Source organism: Desmodus rotundus, chromosome 2, assembly GCF_022682495.2.
Source record: "Desmodus rotundus isolate HL8 chromosome 2, HLdesRot8A.1, whole genome shotgun sequence".
Lineage (NCBI taxonomy): Eukaryota > Metazoa > Chordata > Mammalia > Chiroptera > Phyllostomidae > Desmodus > Desmodus rotundus.
This window is the reverse complement of record NC_071388.1, coordinates 15,914,584-15,928,706: the sequence shown is the minus strand read 5'-3', so window position 1 is coordinate 15,928,706 and position 14,123 is coordinate 15,914,584. Positions and strand designations below refer to the sequence as shown.

Here is a 14,123-nt window from a genome sequence, read left to right as displayed (position 1 = left end):
GATTTAATACCTTTCATCTTTATTGGACTATAAATTTATGTTAATATCATGCCAATTTTTTACCATCTTTATTACTTGCTCGAGCAATTTAGTATAGAGAGTGCTCAAGAAATAGTTGTTCACTAACTCAACAAATACAATACATGAAATAAATGGATGAATGAAAGAAATAATTAGAATTGCAACGAAGTAGTCTTTGAAGAAATGCAGAAAATCACTCTATATAGACTTTGCTCTTTAATCATTGTGTTCAGACTGTGAAGACTTACTGAGGATTAAGGGAGTTGATCCTTATTCTTCAAACAATATATCACACTTTGTGATTCCACATGTATATGTGTCTCCTTGATTAATGAAAGTCTCCCTCACTTGGTTTCAAGTTCAATGACGATAACACCTGTGTCTCACGGGACTGACAGTTCAAACAAGGCCATAGCTCAGCATTAGGCACATACTAAAAACTTAATCCAATTCTATTTAATAATTGGACCAGTGAATGGATGAAAGAAATTGAATGACATAGCATTCATGGCTTTTAATTATTCTGATAAAATCAGAAATGACTGCATCTGTTTAGGGATAACTTTTCAAATCTTATTAGAAAGATTTGAGTGCTAATTTTCTCCTTGTGAAGTGTGTTAGCATGCCTACCAAGACTCTCAACAACAAATAAACAATAGTTCTTGTGATGACACTATTTGATAACTTTGGATTTTCTTCCAGTTGACAATCTGTCACCTTTCTTTTGCTTGCTCAATAAACTTGATTGGTTAAAGGAATCACAGAAGGAAAGGAGTTGACTTCATTATTACACATGCCTAACCATCTGTTTTAATACAGTATATATCACAACCACCCACCGACATATAAGGAGAGACAAGATTTAATTCGATGTCAAGAGAAGTTGAAGCACAAGTGCATCAGTAGTCAGGAATGGAGTGGTCATCCTGTGTTTCTGCAATATGAATGATCTGAACTGGATTGTGAAGACCTAGCCAGTTCAGACAAACTGAGAAGGGCTGAGGGGCATTGTAGGTAGAGAGAAATCAATAAGAAATGCTTGTAGCTCAACTGCTGTGTGCAATCTGAACTGATCAACAGTCATGTTATCACTGTAAGACTAAAAGGTTATTGTTTTCTTTCTCCTTCATTTTTCCCCTTCTTTCATTGATTCATTCCCTCCTTACCTTTTCTTCTATCTTATCCTCTTTTTTTCATGTTTCCATCTCACTTTCCTCTCTCTTCCCACCATTTCCACAGATTCGTGTCTCTTCCATCTCCAACTTCAATACACACTCTTTTTCACCAGTGGGTGTAGCTTGTTTGAGATAGCTCCCTTGAACCCTCCCACCCTGCCTAATTTCTAATGTGAAAAGATCAGCACCCTTTCCCCAATTTCTCTATATGACAGTGTTGCCAGGAACATAATTATGTTTGATATGAAGGTTCTTTATTTTATGTCCACTCCTGCCTTTTTAGACTAGTGAGCACTTATGTAAGGGTGGCTGTAATCAGAGTTATTATCTTTTTTAGTGTTTTTTTGTTTGTTTTATGGTTACTGTTTTTGTTTGTTTTCATTTTATTTTTGTTCTGAGCATCCTATGAATTTTTCCGAAGTTTGACTGGATTTTTTCACATAGAAGATCATGCATTTGAACTTCATTCAGAGCAAGATAATTGAGCATTTCCTTCAGTTTTAACTCTCTTTTTCTATGTTCTCCCTAGCATAGTGGTTACTTCACAGTAATATTATACTCCTTTTCTTATTTTAATTAATGTCACATCTCATTTCTAAGTGCTTGTTTTCAGCCCCAGGGTACTAATTTCATATCTTGTTTCTTAAATTAGCTGACTATAAGCTCAGATTTCTGGTGGTTATCATAGTTACACAGCTATTTTGTGTCCCCATCAATAAGAAGAAATTAGTGTTTTAATGAAGGATTTCCTGCTAATCTCTTAGGTATTTGATTTTGAAAACTGCAGTATTGCTTAATGGCCTTAAGTCACATATTAAGCAATAACAACTCTGCAGCTAATATACAAGGTCTGGCACAAATAATGCCCCTTCTTATTACAAAATCATAAGCATGTAATTCTGTGACATAACAATATCATGCTCAAGCACACCGTATGACATTTTAGGTGAAATGTTCAAATTAAAACCATAAATTATCACACTCATATTATTACCCTACCAGCCACACTCAAGCAGATGTTACTTCTGCTGGACCCTGTATTTTTGTTATTGCTAAAATCACTCATAGCTTATAAGATGGCAGAAAATGGACAAACCCTAATCAGGTGTGTTATAAAATAACTGTTTATTTTAATACAATCCTATTTAATAAGCCAATATAGAAAGTAGTGCAAGTTTCTAAAGGTTTCAGGAACATGTATAATGAATGGACACATGGACAAAGCCAAAGGGGGTAGGATTGAGGATGGGAGGTGGGGATGTCTGGGGTTGGGGGGAGTGGGAGGGGAAATGGAGACAACTGTACTTGAACAACAATAAATACATTTATGTTAAAATATTTTTACCACCTCATTTTCTTTTGTTAATAACATCTAGGAATAGGCTCAGTGGATTGAGCACCAGCCTGTGAACCAAAGAATAACATCTAGGAATAAAAGAAAAGTAAATTATTTAGAGACATCTTATTAACACTACATCTAAACTTTTAGAAGAAAAAGCAATTCCACATGCAGATTACAAATACAGAAATTAGTATTTTGATATTTATTCTACTGAAAATTTTGAATCTCAAAACATAGATAATTGCGTATTAAAATATACTCTCTTGTTTGTGTTCCAATAGACTAGTTCCACTTTGATTCAGTTTTTTTTGCGCAATCCCATTGTGACCTTAATCTGCAGTGGTCCCTAAGCATCAGTTTCTCTCAGTTACCTCAGTGTTTGATGAGCTGCCCAGTTAGTAGTGATAATTACACTGAAGGCCCATTGTTATTTTCATAATTGCCTTTATGTGCTGCCTTTACTTAGACAGTTTTCTCTGTTGTATTTGCTCCTTGTCTACTAAAGAGGGTGAGAGATACTTTCTTAACATTCATTATTTTATTAGGGGGAATAATAATGCACTTTTTAGATATGTGGATTTTGTTGATATGAACATGTCAACATGGTCAGTGGACAGTTTTGTCCATGATTTGTAAGGATGACGACACAGATATGTTCCAGAATTCTCAGAATTCTGTAAAAGTGAAAAGTAGGAAAAGAAATTGTCACTTGGCTGTTGGCAGTCATTATATTGTGATTAAAAATTCAATTGATTGTAGGTGAAGAAAAAATAACATGAATTTAGACATGCAAAATGCATTGCTGTAGTGGTTGTGTTTGTGTGTGTGTGTGTGTGTCCCTCAGACATGGTTTTAAGGGGATGTTGGAATCTGAGGTCAAGATAACTGGCAGGTAGGAGGTATGCATTTGCAGAGAGTGAAACCTCTTTATTCAGAACCCTTGGAGTCAAAGGTCCCTTGTGTGTACCAGCATGAGGAAAAGCCCACCTTGGTCCCACATACAGAAGTACGAAATGGCCTTTTTAAAGGCAACAAAAATGTTAAAGGAAATTGATGTTTATTTGTATGCTGGGAAGGATTTTACTAAGTTTATTTTTTCTGTATTTTTGTTGGATTTCTCTGTAGTCCATCGGTATTTGATATGATTGTTATTTATAATACTGTTTATAATATTTCAGAAGTTACTCTCAAATACATAGAAGTTTCTTTTTATAAAAATTTAAATGATTGCACTCTAAAAATGTTAATTTAAACAGCTTTTGATTAGTACAATGGACATCACAGATTCTTCCTCCTTTTTGTCTTTGAGCTATTTATTAAGAATTATTCTTTAAATTTTACTTAAGATAGTGCTGTACCCTTCCAAGTATATTAATTGATGTCAAGTAGAGAGTAGATGAAATTAATAGTCTTCCTTGATATTTGCTATTTGATATAAACTTCAAAGAATGGACGACATTTTACATTTAGCTGCATGTCATAGTTAAAAAAATTTGAGTAACCTTGAATTGGGATTTAATTATTAATAGTAAAGTTATCAGAGTTTATTCTGTGATATTTACTAAGTGATTAAGTTGTGTCCAGATATGATCAAGGATAAAAAGTATTCACAATCCTTCTTTTAAGTCCAGAGTTCTTAGTTAAATATAGTAGGGTCTGATCTAGCCAGCTTAAACAGAAAAGGATTTATCATAGATTATGGCGTGCTCACTGCAGTGTTTGGAAAGCTGATGGGAAAGGCTGTCCATAGGCTGAGGCCTCAGGAATCCCTGGCACAGTCATGCTGTTTAGGTGGCCGCCCGAAGGATCTGCTGCTTCTGTGGTGATGGGGTATGTGACAAATCAGGAAGCTAATACCGCAGCTGCGGGCTTCGAGTCCACGTTGTTTCAGAAGCAATGATGAGACAGATTGCAGGGAAAAGGAAAATTCACTGAACTGAATCCAAAAGAGGTATAGTTGTTTCCAAAAACAATTGTGAAATGGCAAGCATGAGTCTTAAGGGCAGTGCATTCTGGTGACTATTTGGCCCTCTTGGGTTTTAGAAGGAACAAAATCAATTAATATTGTTGATGGAGGTATAGTAATGCTTAGAAGCTCTGAAGCAAGATACCAGAAGCGGCAAACACTATTAGGCTAGAAAAAAAAAAAAAAAACCTAGAGTAGACCTTTTATTGAAGTGAATTGTGTCCTGTGATTGTCCATTATAATTTAATAACAATTTAATGCATAAGAATACATTTTATTATTTGTTAATTAACTTCTTGACAGAATCTCCTAAGGTGATTACATGACAAATAATTCAGTGTGAACAAAAAAGACCCAGGTACTCTGTATGATATGTAACGACAGAGTTGCATAAGACACGCCATCCAGAGCCCTACATTTAATTACAGGCCAAAGAGAGTTTTCAATAGTTTTCCCCTCGATGCCTTTTTTGCTCCTTGTATTCATTGTGAATTTCCACAATCATGCTATGCAAAAAGCTAGTCCAATAATTACTGAAACAAAACATCATAAACTAACAAAACATCAATAAACTAATAAACTGTTTATTAGTTTTCACCATTTTGTGTATTGGTTGAGTGGTCCTTCTGATCTGGACTTCCATTGGCTAATCTTGGCTGAGCTTGGTCAGACATTTGCAGTCAGTTGCAGGGTTAATTGGAAACTGGCTAGGAACCTTACTGCGCCTATTCTCTTCTCCTTCCCTGTCTCACATCTTTTCAGCAAGACAGCCTGTGTTCTCATGTCGCAGGCAGGAGTTCAGGAGTTTTTGAAAGTGTGCCAGACCTGTTGAGCTCTAGGATCAGAGCTGATACATGGTGACTTCAGCTACATTCTAGTAACCCAGACACGTTTTTAAAGACTATACCATAATTCAAAATAGACTTAATAAGCTACAACTTTTGATAGGATGCGTTGCAGAGCTGCATTGCAGACCATTTATGGGACTCTCCTGTATACTTTTGAGAAGCAAATCAAGTCAGGTTATTGACCTCAATGAGTGTTCTTCAACTTCTCCATTATTGAAATATCAACTCACTGTCAAATAAACACATCTCTAATCATAATATATATTACCCTTGACAATAAAGTCACACAATTATAAGTAAATTTAAAAATGTTTGTTGAACACATATTACTTGAAAACTCTGCAATGAACAATAGAAAACTGAGAAACAAAAACAGTAGTCCAGGATCCAGTCTGTCATGGAAGAAGCCTGGAAGTTGTCACTCCACCCTAACAAGGAAAAAGCTGAACAAATTGAAAAAAATAAAAAAAAGAACAGTTCTTCTTAGATACATGAGAAACATGAAATCATAGGATAAACCACAGCCCCTCAAATTGGAGAGACCAACAGGCAAACACAGAAAAACAGAACTTACTTCAACAGGGCGGAAACCCTTGGAAAGCGGTGTCTGGGTAAGAAACCTGAATTGTGATTGAAGAGTTGCTGGAGGCTCGGTGTTGACAAATCTAAGAGATAAGATCTGCAGGTCAATCCAGTCATCAGGGAGTTTTTCTGATGTTTTCAGTTTTTCTCTTTGTGTTTCAATTCTAGTAGTTCTTATATAGGTATCTGCAAGCTCAGGGATTTTTTTTCTCCATACTTTTCTGAGTTTCACTTCCTGGAGCTGTGCCAGTTCTTCACATGGTCTTACAGCGAACACCCAAGAAAAGTATCCTTATGCTCCCAGCAGAGGGAGAGCAAAAGGATCCATTTTGAAAAAAGCCACAGCACTTTGTGCTTCTTAACATGGCCTGTCCTCAGGAGAAACTATTTAGACAGAGCCTCACTGCTGACAATTTTATCAGAGCCTAACTGACTCGGGGCGAGGGGAATATCCAACCCCAGTTCCCTGTTCCCTCTCACTTGGGAGGAGGAACATACCCATCCTGGCCCTCACTGTCCACCTAAGGGAGGGGGTGCTGAGAAGCACACGTCAGGTTTATAATCTATGGCACAAGGTCACTGAACAACCATGATCTAACTACAGGATGAAAAAAAAATACTTTCCTCCCCCCCCACACCTTATTATAACTTTACTAAAAGACTACTTACAGTAGCTCCTTTGAGCCAGTACATCATATCTGGCCATCAGGAAAAACAGTACAAGATATTAGAGAAGTAAAAAAATTAAAATTAGAATAAGCATTAGAAACAGACTCCCTGGAGATTTAAAACAAATCCGTTAATATGCTGAAGGCCTTAATGGATAAAATAGATGGCCCTCAGGAACATAGGGACATTGTCAGCTGGGAGATAGGAGTACTAAGAAAGACATCCCCCAAAATGCTGAAAACAGAGAACACTGTAACAGAGATGAAGAAAGCCTTTGATGGGTGTTTAGTTGTTTGGACATTGGAAAGAATGTTCGAGCTTGAGGGTGTCTCTGTAGGAACTTCTAAAACTGAAAAGCAAAGAGAAAAACAACTGAAAAAAGAGTAGGATATTCACGAACTGGGAACAACTACAAAAACGTGCAACAGACAGGCATTGGCAATACCAGAAAAAGAATAGAGAAAGGGACAAAAACGGTATTTGAAATAATGACTGAAATTTCCCCCAAATGAATGTCAGATACCAAACCACAGGACCAGGAAGCTCATGGTACACTGTGTAAGAAAAAAAAAAAGCAGAAAAACTACATGTAGGCGATTCAAACTACAAAAATAGCAACAATCACGGAAAAGTCTTGAAAGAAGCTGAGGGGAAAAACACCTAACCTTTAGAGGAATAAATATAATAGTTACATTCAACTTCTATTCAGAAGCTATGCTAACAAGAAGACAGTGGAATGTGATATTTAAAGTGTAAATAGAGAAAAGAAACAAAAACAGCAATGCGGAACTCTATACCTTGAAAAATTACCTTCATATATTAAGAGGAAATAAAGACCTTCTGAGATGAACAAAAATTGAGGGAATCTGTTACTGGTAGACCTGCTACAAGAAATGTTAAAGGAAGCTCTTTAGAGAAAAGCAAAATGATATATGTCACAAACTTTATTTACATAAAGAAAGGAAGACTATTGGACTAGGAATAAGTGAAGTTAAATTAAGAACATTTTTATTTTTAATTGATTTAACTAATAATCAGTTTGTTTAAAATGATAACAGTATATTGGAACATGTATAACCATATAGAAACATATGGAAGATGTTCAACCTTATATGTCTCTAGGGAATTGAAAATTTAAACAGCAGTGAGATGCCACTGCTCACGTATTAGAATCACAAAAATCCAGAAGGCCGACATCACCAAAGCTGGCAAACGTGTGGAACAACATGAACTCTCGTTTGTTGCTGGTGGAAACGTAAAATAGAACAGCTACTTTGGAGGGCGGTTTGGCTATTTCTTACAAAATTAAACATGCTATTACCTGACAATCCAATAGTTGTGCTCTTTGGTGTTTATGAAAAAAGTTGAACATTTATTTTCACAGAAACTGGTGCACAGATGTTTGAACAGTTTTATTCAAAATTGCCATTACTTGAAAGCAAGTGAAATGCTTTCCAGTGGGTAAATGGATAAGTACATTGTGGTACACCCAGACAATGGAATGTTATTCAGCACTAAAAAGAAAAGCACTAGCAGGCCGTGAAAATCATAGAGGAGCCTTTAATGCATATGACTAAGGAAAGAAGGCAATCTGAGAAGACTGCACACTGTGTGTTTCTAACTATAGCACATTCAGGAAAAGGTAAAACTTCAGAGACAGGAAAAGGTCAGTAGTTGCCAGGGGTCAGGAAGGAGGGAAAGATAAACAGGTGGAGCACAGATAATATGTAGGGCAGTGAAAGTATTCAGTAGGATACCATAAGAATCAGGGAGATCTTATGCTCAGGAAAACTTTGAAACTTAAATGAAATCCACTGTGTTAATTTCTCTCATATGTGGAATCGAATGGACAAACTGAACTAACAAAGCAAATGGGGACAGACTCATAGACAGAGAGCAGGAGGACAGCTAGTGGGAGTGGGTGAGGGGGTGGAGGGATTGGGCAAAACAGAGAAAGGACTCATGGACATGGACAACAGTGTGGTGATTGCCAGGGGGAGGAGATATAAGGGGATTAAATGGAAACAGGAAAAAAATACAATAAAGATTGAATTAGAACAAAAATTCTGAAGCATGAACCAAACCAAAGTAATTTAAACATTGAGTCATACCATAATAATTTTAAGTACATTGTATACCTCTCTAGGTTCCCTTTCCTTAGGTTATGATTATATTCCTTCATTTATATGAGTCCCCACTCTAGTTCTATTGCTATTTCTAACACAGTTAAGAATAAAGCTTTGTCCTCCTTCTCTTGTAAATGGCCGCAGTGGGTCATTAGTGTCACGATTTTTTTCCCTTAGAGATGGAGTGGAATGTGTGAAGCTGGAGGGTGAAGCTATGAGGAAGCATTCTGGTATCAACTTCCTTCAGACGGGTTGCTAAGCAAGGTTCTTAGCAGAAACCCAGGTCACGCAGTTTGCTTATCACCCACAGTTCTTGGCAGTTGAAGCCAGATATAGCCGTATCCTGAGGGTGCTTTGGGCATTCTCACACGCCACTCCAGGAACAAAAGTCTGGAGTTTGCTTTTGGGCGTCTGCTCCATAGATGTGCTGAAACCCCAAATTCCAAGGGTGCCAGCCAACTAAGACTTTGCTACTCCTCTGATCCTTTCAACCTCCCTGCATTTGCATTGCTAGAATATGGTGGTGAGCTCCCTGGTAAGCACAGATGTTGTTAAGAATTAACTTTTATAGCCCTAGCTGGGAGGGTCCAAAGGCTGGAGTGTCGTCCTGTGCACCACAGGGTCGTGGTTCCATCCCCAGGTGGGGCGCATATGGCAGGCAACCAATCAATGCCTCTCTGTCTTTCTTTCTCTCTCAATTTTCTCTCTTTCTCTCTGTAAAATTCATTAAAAAACATTTTCAGTGAGAAAAATAATTAAATTTTATAAACAACAAATACATAAGTTCTGTTGAAACTAATGATAGTAAGTACTCAAAACTCATTATTTCCTCATTAATGTATATTTCTATTGTCTGTGGTCTTTAGGTCATTTACACCTCTTGTATATCTGTGATGGAAATACTATCCATGTTAGTCCACATCTTTTTTAAACACAACATTCAGCAATGTCACCTTGGTGGCTATATAAGCACTTTTGTGTGGGACCTGCCATGGAGTTATTTCCAAATGAATTCTCACTACCCTTCCACGTAGAATCTTTCTTCAGCTGTATTGTATCCTTATGTTGGATTCAGTACATCTAACTGCTTCTTGGAAACCTGTTTTGAAATTTCTCAATGGAGATAATAAAATATATATATATTTAAAAACACATCAATGTACTTCAGTCAAAGGAGTAACTACATTTTCTCTGTGACCCACTTGAACTCCAGGCGGCATGAATTCAACACAGCACAATAGTATCTAAAATGTACAGAATGAACTTTATATTTCAGTCCTTTTCAGATTCAATGGAAAGAAATGATAGAAAGGGACCTAAGCAAATACTTCATTGCTTTCTTCAGGGTATCAAATTTACTAAATAAAAATTCCCTGAGAAGTTTTCACATTAGCATTTATTGTGTTTGTGCTAGAGGATCACTGAGCCTCTCCTAATATTGTAATATTTATCAAACATGCTTTCAAAAATGGACTATATCCATTTATTCTTCCTAATAAGAATATTCTATTAGTCTAACTTATGAATGGTGTTTTTCTTAGCAAAACATAGTGAAATAATTGCTTTTGACAGAGTTCATGAAGGAACTTTTGGTCTGGTAAATGTTATGAAAAGATGAGCCTGGATTTGAGTGCCATTTCTCTGACCACTGTGGGGCGTTAAAAATATTTAAACAGAACATTTTTCTTTGAATTAATGCACCTTAATGAAAATATTTTTAAAATTAGTATGGTACTCTTCTGAGATTATATAAAATCTAAAATATATCCAAATAGACTTGTTTATTCATTAGGGCTAAACATACACACACACATACACACACACATATACATCTACTTTAACAAGAAGAGATTATTTTTTCTATTCTTTGATCTATATGTTTACTTTCCTATCACAGTAAAATAGTGGCCAAAGATATTATTACTATCTGTAATAATAACCCATATGTGTGTTCTGTACAGTTTGTGGTACACGTGTATGTTTGTGCAATGGTTGTACATGCATACAACTTGTAGAAAATCATGTATTTGTGGAAGCACACAATATAATCTTATAACGCAAGTGAAGTCTCAATGGCAGCTGCTGTGAAAAGAAGAGCTCATCCTAAGGTAAAAAGAAATGTACAGGGTGAGGGAAAAGTAGGTTTACAGTTGTTTGGATGGAAAACAGGGCAATGATTAATAAATAATAATACAAGAATAAGCCTGTTTTGTGTACTCACAACTGTAATCCTACTTTTATCCTACCCTGAATATATAATTAGCTTTATAAAAATTAAAGGCTTTATAACAAATGTTAGCAATTAAATAACATACCCACTTGTGTTTACCAGTAATATTGAAAAACACAAATTATGTTTTTATACCCCCTGTTTTACTTTTGTAACTGGTAGATTTGTGCATTTTAAAAAGTCTTTGTCACTTTTTTAGGTTAAAGTAAACATTTTCAAGCCGAGTGTATTAGGTACTCAGTACAGTGGTGCTGTTGCTTTCTAGAACAAAATCGATGCTAAAACTGCATGTAAATTTTACTCTTTCAAGTATTTCTATCCTAAGAACTTCCAAAATAAATAAAAATATATTTACTTTATTATATATTTTTCATTGCAAATTAATTAACATCAGTCACCATTATATAAATATATCAACTTTACAATATTTACATTATTTTTGTATTTATAGATGGTTTTCAGGTTTTTAAAAATAAATTATTATATAAATACTAAATTTAGCAAGGTGTAAAATTAATACATTAGCATATATTTAGAAATAAATACCAAGAAAGAGATACTTTCAACTAGGGGTGAAAACAAAAGAAGTAAAAGGCTAAAATGAAATATTCACAAGTATAGTATGATCAAGTAATTGTTTATATATATTTATACACACTTAAATTTTTGTATATCTATCTATACATATACATTTAAAAAATTTATTGTATATTTCCATTACCATTATCTTCCTCACACTGCTCTCTCACCCGCAGTCTCCACTCTGTTGTCCAAGTCCATGAATCCTTTACATTTTTCTGCTAAACTGTCGCACCTCCACCAGAGAACACACAGTGAATGGCATTAACCGTGCTACCAGACTAACGGGGTCCATCTGCCTGCATGCATCAAAGCCGAGCAAATGTGAATAGGAGTTTGCAGCCAAGAGAGTAAGGGCTTCTTAGTTGAGGAAATGGCGCCAAGCTCAACGTCACAAAGACTTGGCTCCCCAATGGCCCCCGGAGAATGGGTTATATAGGGGAAAATTTTATGGCTATCTCCTTGAGGGTCCAATCTGTAGAACAGAGACAACCGTCTTTGCTCTACTTCCCAGTTCTGATCAAGGTCTTTCAAAAAGCAAGTCCTGTCACATGCTACTGCCTTATCTTGGGAACAACTGCATTGCACACTCTCTACGTGTGAGCAAGTACAGACTTTATTAATGGTTGGCCTGAAATGAAGAAGCAAAACTTACCTCGCCAATGTGCCTTGAACCAACCCCGACATGCCGCCCCTCTCCTATCCACTCTATGAACTGCCGTTATATGACTTTGCAAACCTCGGTGTGTTTGTGAAACAATCAAACAAACAAAACAAACATCAAGGATTGGAGAGCCAGACAGGTGTGTTCTTTTCTGCACCTTGTTGTCATTATTTGTAATGGAAAACGATAACGATAATCACGGTTCCCAAATATTAAGGTCTATCTTCTGTGCAGTGTCTTTAGCGCCTACTACCTAGTGGAATCAGATAACAGCAACTGTTTATTTCAAATGACTGTTTTCCCCGCCATATTGTGAACTACATGAGAAAGAGTGTTGCATCATTTTTCATATTATCGCCTCCCAAATCATAAATATAAATAAAACAGAATATATGCTGCCATTATATTCCAACAGATAACTGCTTTTAGCAGTGCCATAGCCATATTTAAAAAAAATGGAGTATGTTGGTTTACATAATACTGAAATATATTCTCAATAATGAAGCACAATTTTATATGTAAGCATTTTAATGTCAAAAAGATGTCAGTCTGTTGTCTGTCTGTGAGTCTGTCTCCATTTTGCTGGTTTGTTCATTTTGTTCATTAGTTTTCACATGAGTGAGACCATATGTTACTTGTCTTTCTCTGACTGGCTTGTTTCACTTAGCATAATGCTTTCCAGTCCTTCCATGTTGTCACAAAGGGTAAGATTTCCTTCTTTTTTACACCTGAGTGGTATTCCTTTGTGTAACTGTACCACAGCTTTTTTTATCCACTTATCTACTGTTGGACATTTGGGCTGTTTCCAAATCTTGGCTACTGTAAATAATGCTGTAGTGAACATTGGGGTGCATATATTCTTTCAACTTAGCGTTTCAAGTTTCTCAGATAAATTCTGAAGTAGAATTGTTGTGACATAAAGCAGTTCTGTTTTTAATTTTCTGAAGTAACTCCATACTGCTTTCCACAGTGGCTGCATTAGTCTACATTCCTACCAACAGTGCACTAGGGTCCCCCTTTCTCCACATTCTTGCCAGTACTTGTTTGTTGATTTATTGATGAGAGCCCTTCTGATAGGTGTGAGGTGATATCTCATTGTGGTTTTAATTTATATTTCTCTGATGTTAGTGATATTGAATATTTTTTCATGTATCTATTGGCCAAAAGTGTCTATTCAGGCCCTTTGATCATTTTTAAATTGGATTTTTTTGGTGTTGAGTTTTATAAGTTCTCTGTAAATTTTGGATATTAACCTCTTATCAGATTAACAGTAGTGACACTTTTGTTTTTTTCTTCATATTTATGTAAATTATTTTGCATGCTTTGCAGATTAAAAAACAAAACAGAGGGTAGTGAGTATAATGTCGATGTTTATAGAGTATAGACGTGTGTATACAAATGCATCTATAGTATATGTACTTCTTTCCACTTACAATCCATGGGGATCAGACTATAGCTATAAGGAGTACAGTGCATTCCTGCGTAGAGCTGTGACTTCATAGATGTGGCACACATTATTTAACCAGTTTGTCATTGACTGAAATTTGGATTTTTAATTGTCTCCCTCCATCACATAGAATTCTACCATTTTTTTGCCTCGTTTTAAAAGAATATTCTCATACAAATATTTTGCCACTGTATATTGTGGACATACTTCTAGAAGTTATATTTCTCAGTTAAGGCATACATGATCAAAAATTTGTCACATGTGCCAAGATGCTCATCTTAATAGTCATCTTACTTCATCATTCTGCAGGCAATGTATTAAGGTTCATATTCAGCTCCCCCCAGCAATCCCAATGCGTTGATAAAATTTTGACTTTTTGCCAATGAAAGAGATGATAAATGACATTTCAGTTTCTGGTTATTTCCATTATTTTTCTATAAAGTATGTGTTCATTTCTCTATTTTCTAGTGTTGT

At 35.9% G+C, this 14,123-nt stretch overlaps 1 protein-coding gene across 2 annotated transcripts in view; it reads left to right on the top strand.

Annotated features, from left to right (window-relative positions):
- Positions 1-14,123, top strand: part of NCAM2 (neural cell adhesion molecule 2) — a 390,639-nt gene that overhangs the window by 100,944 nt on the left and 275,572 nt on the right. The window lies entirely within an intron of this gene.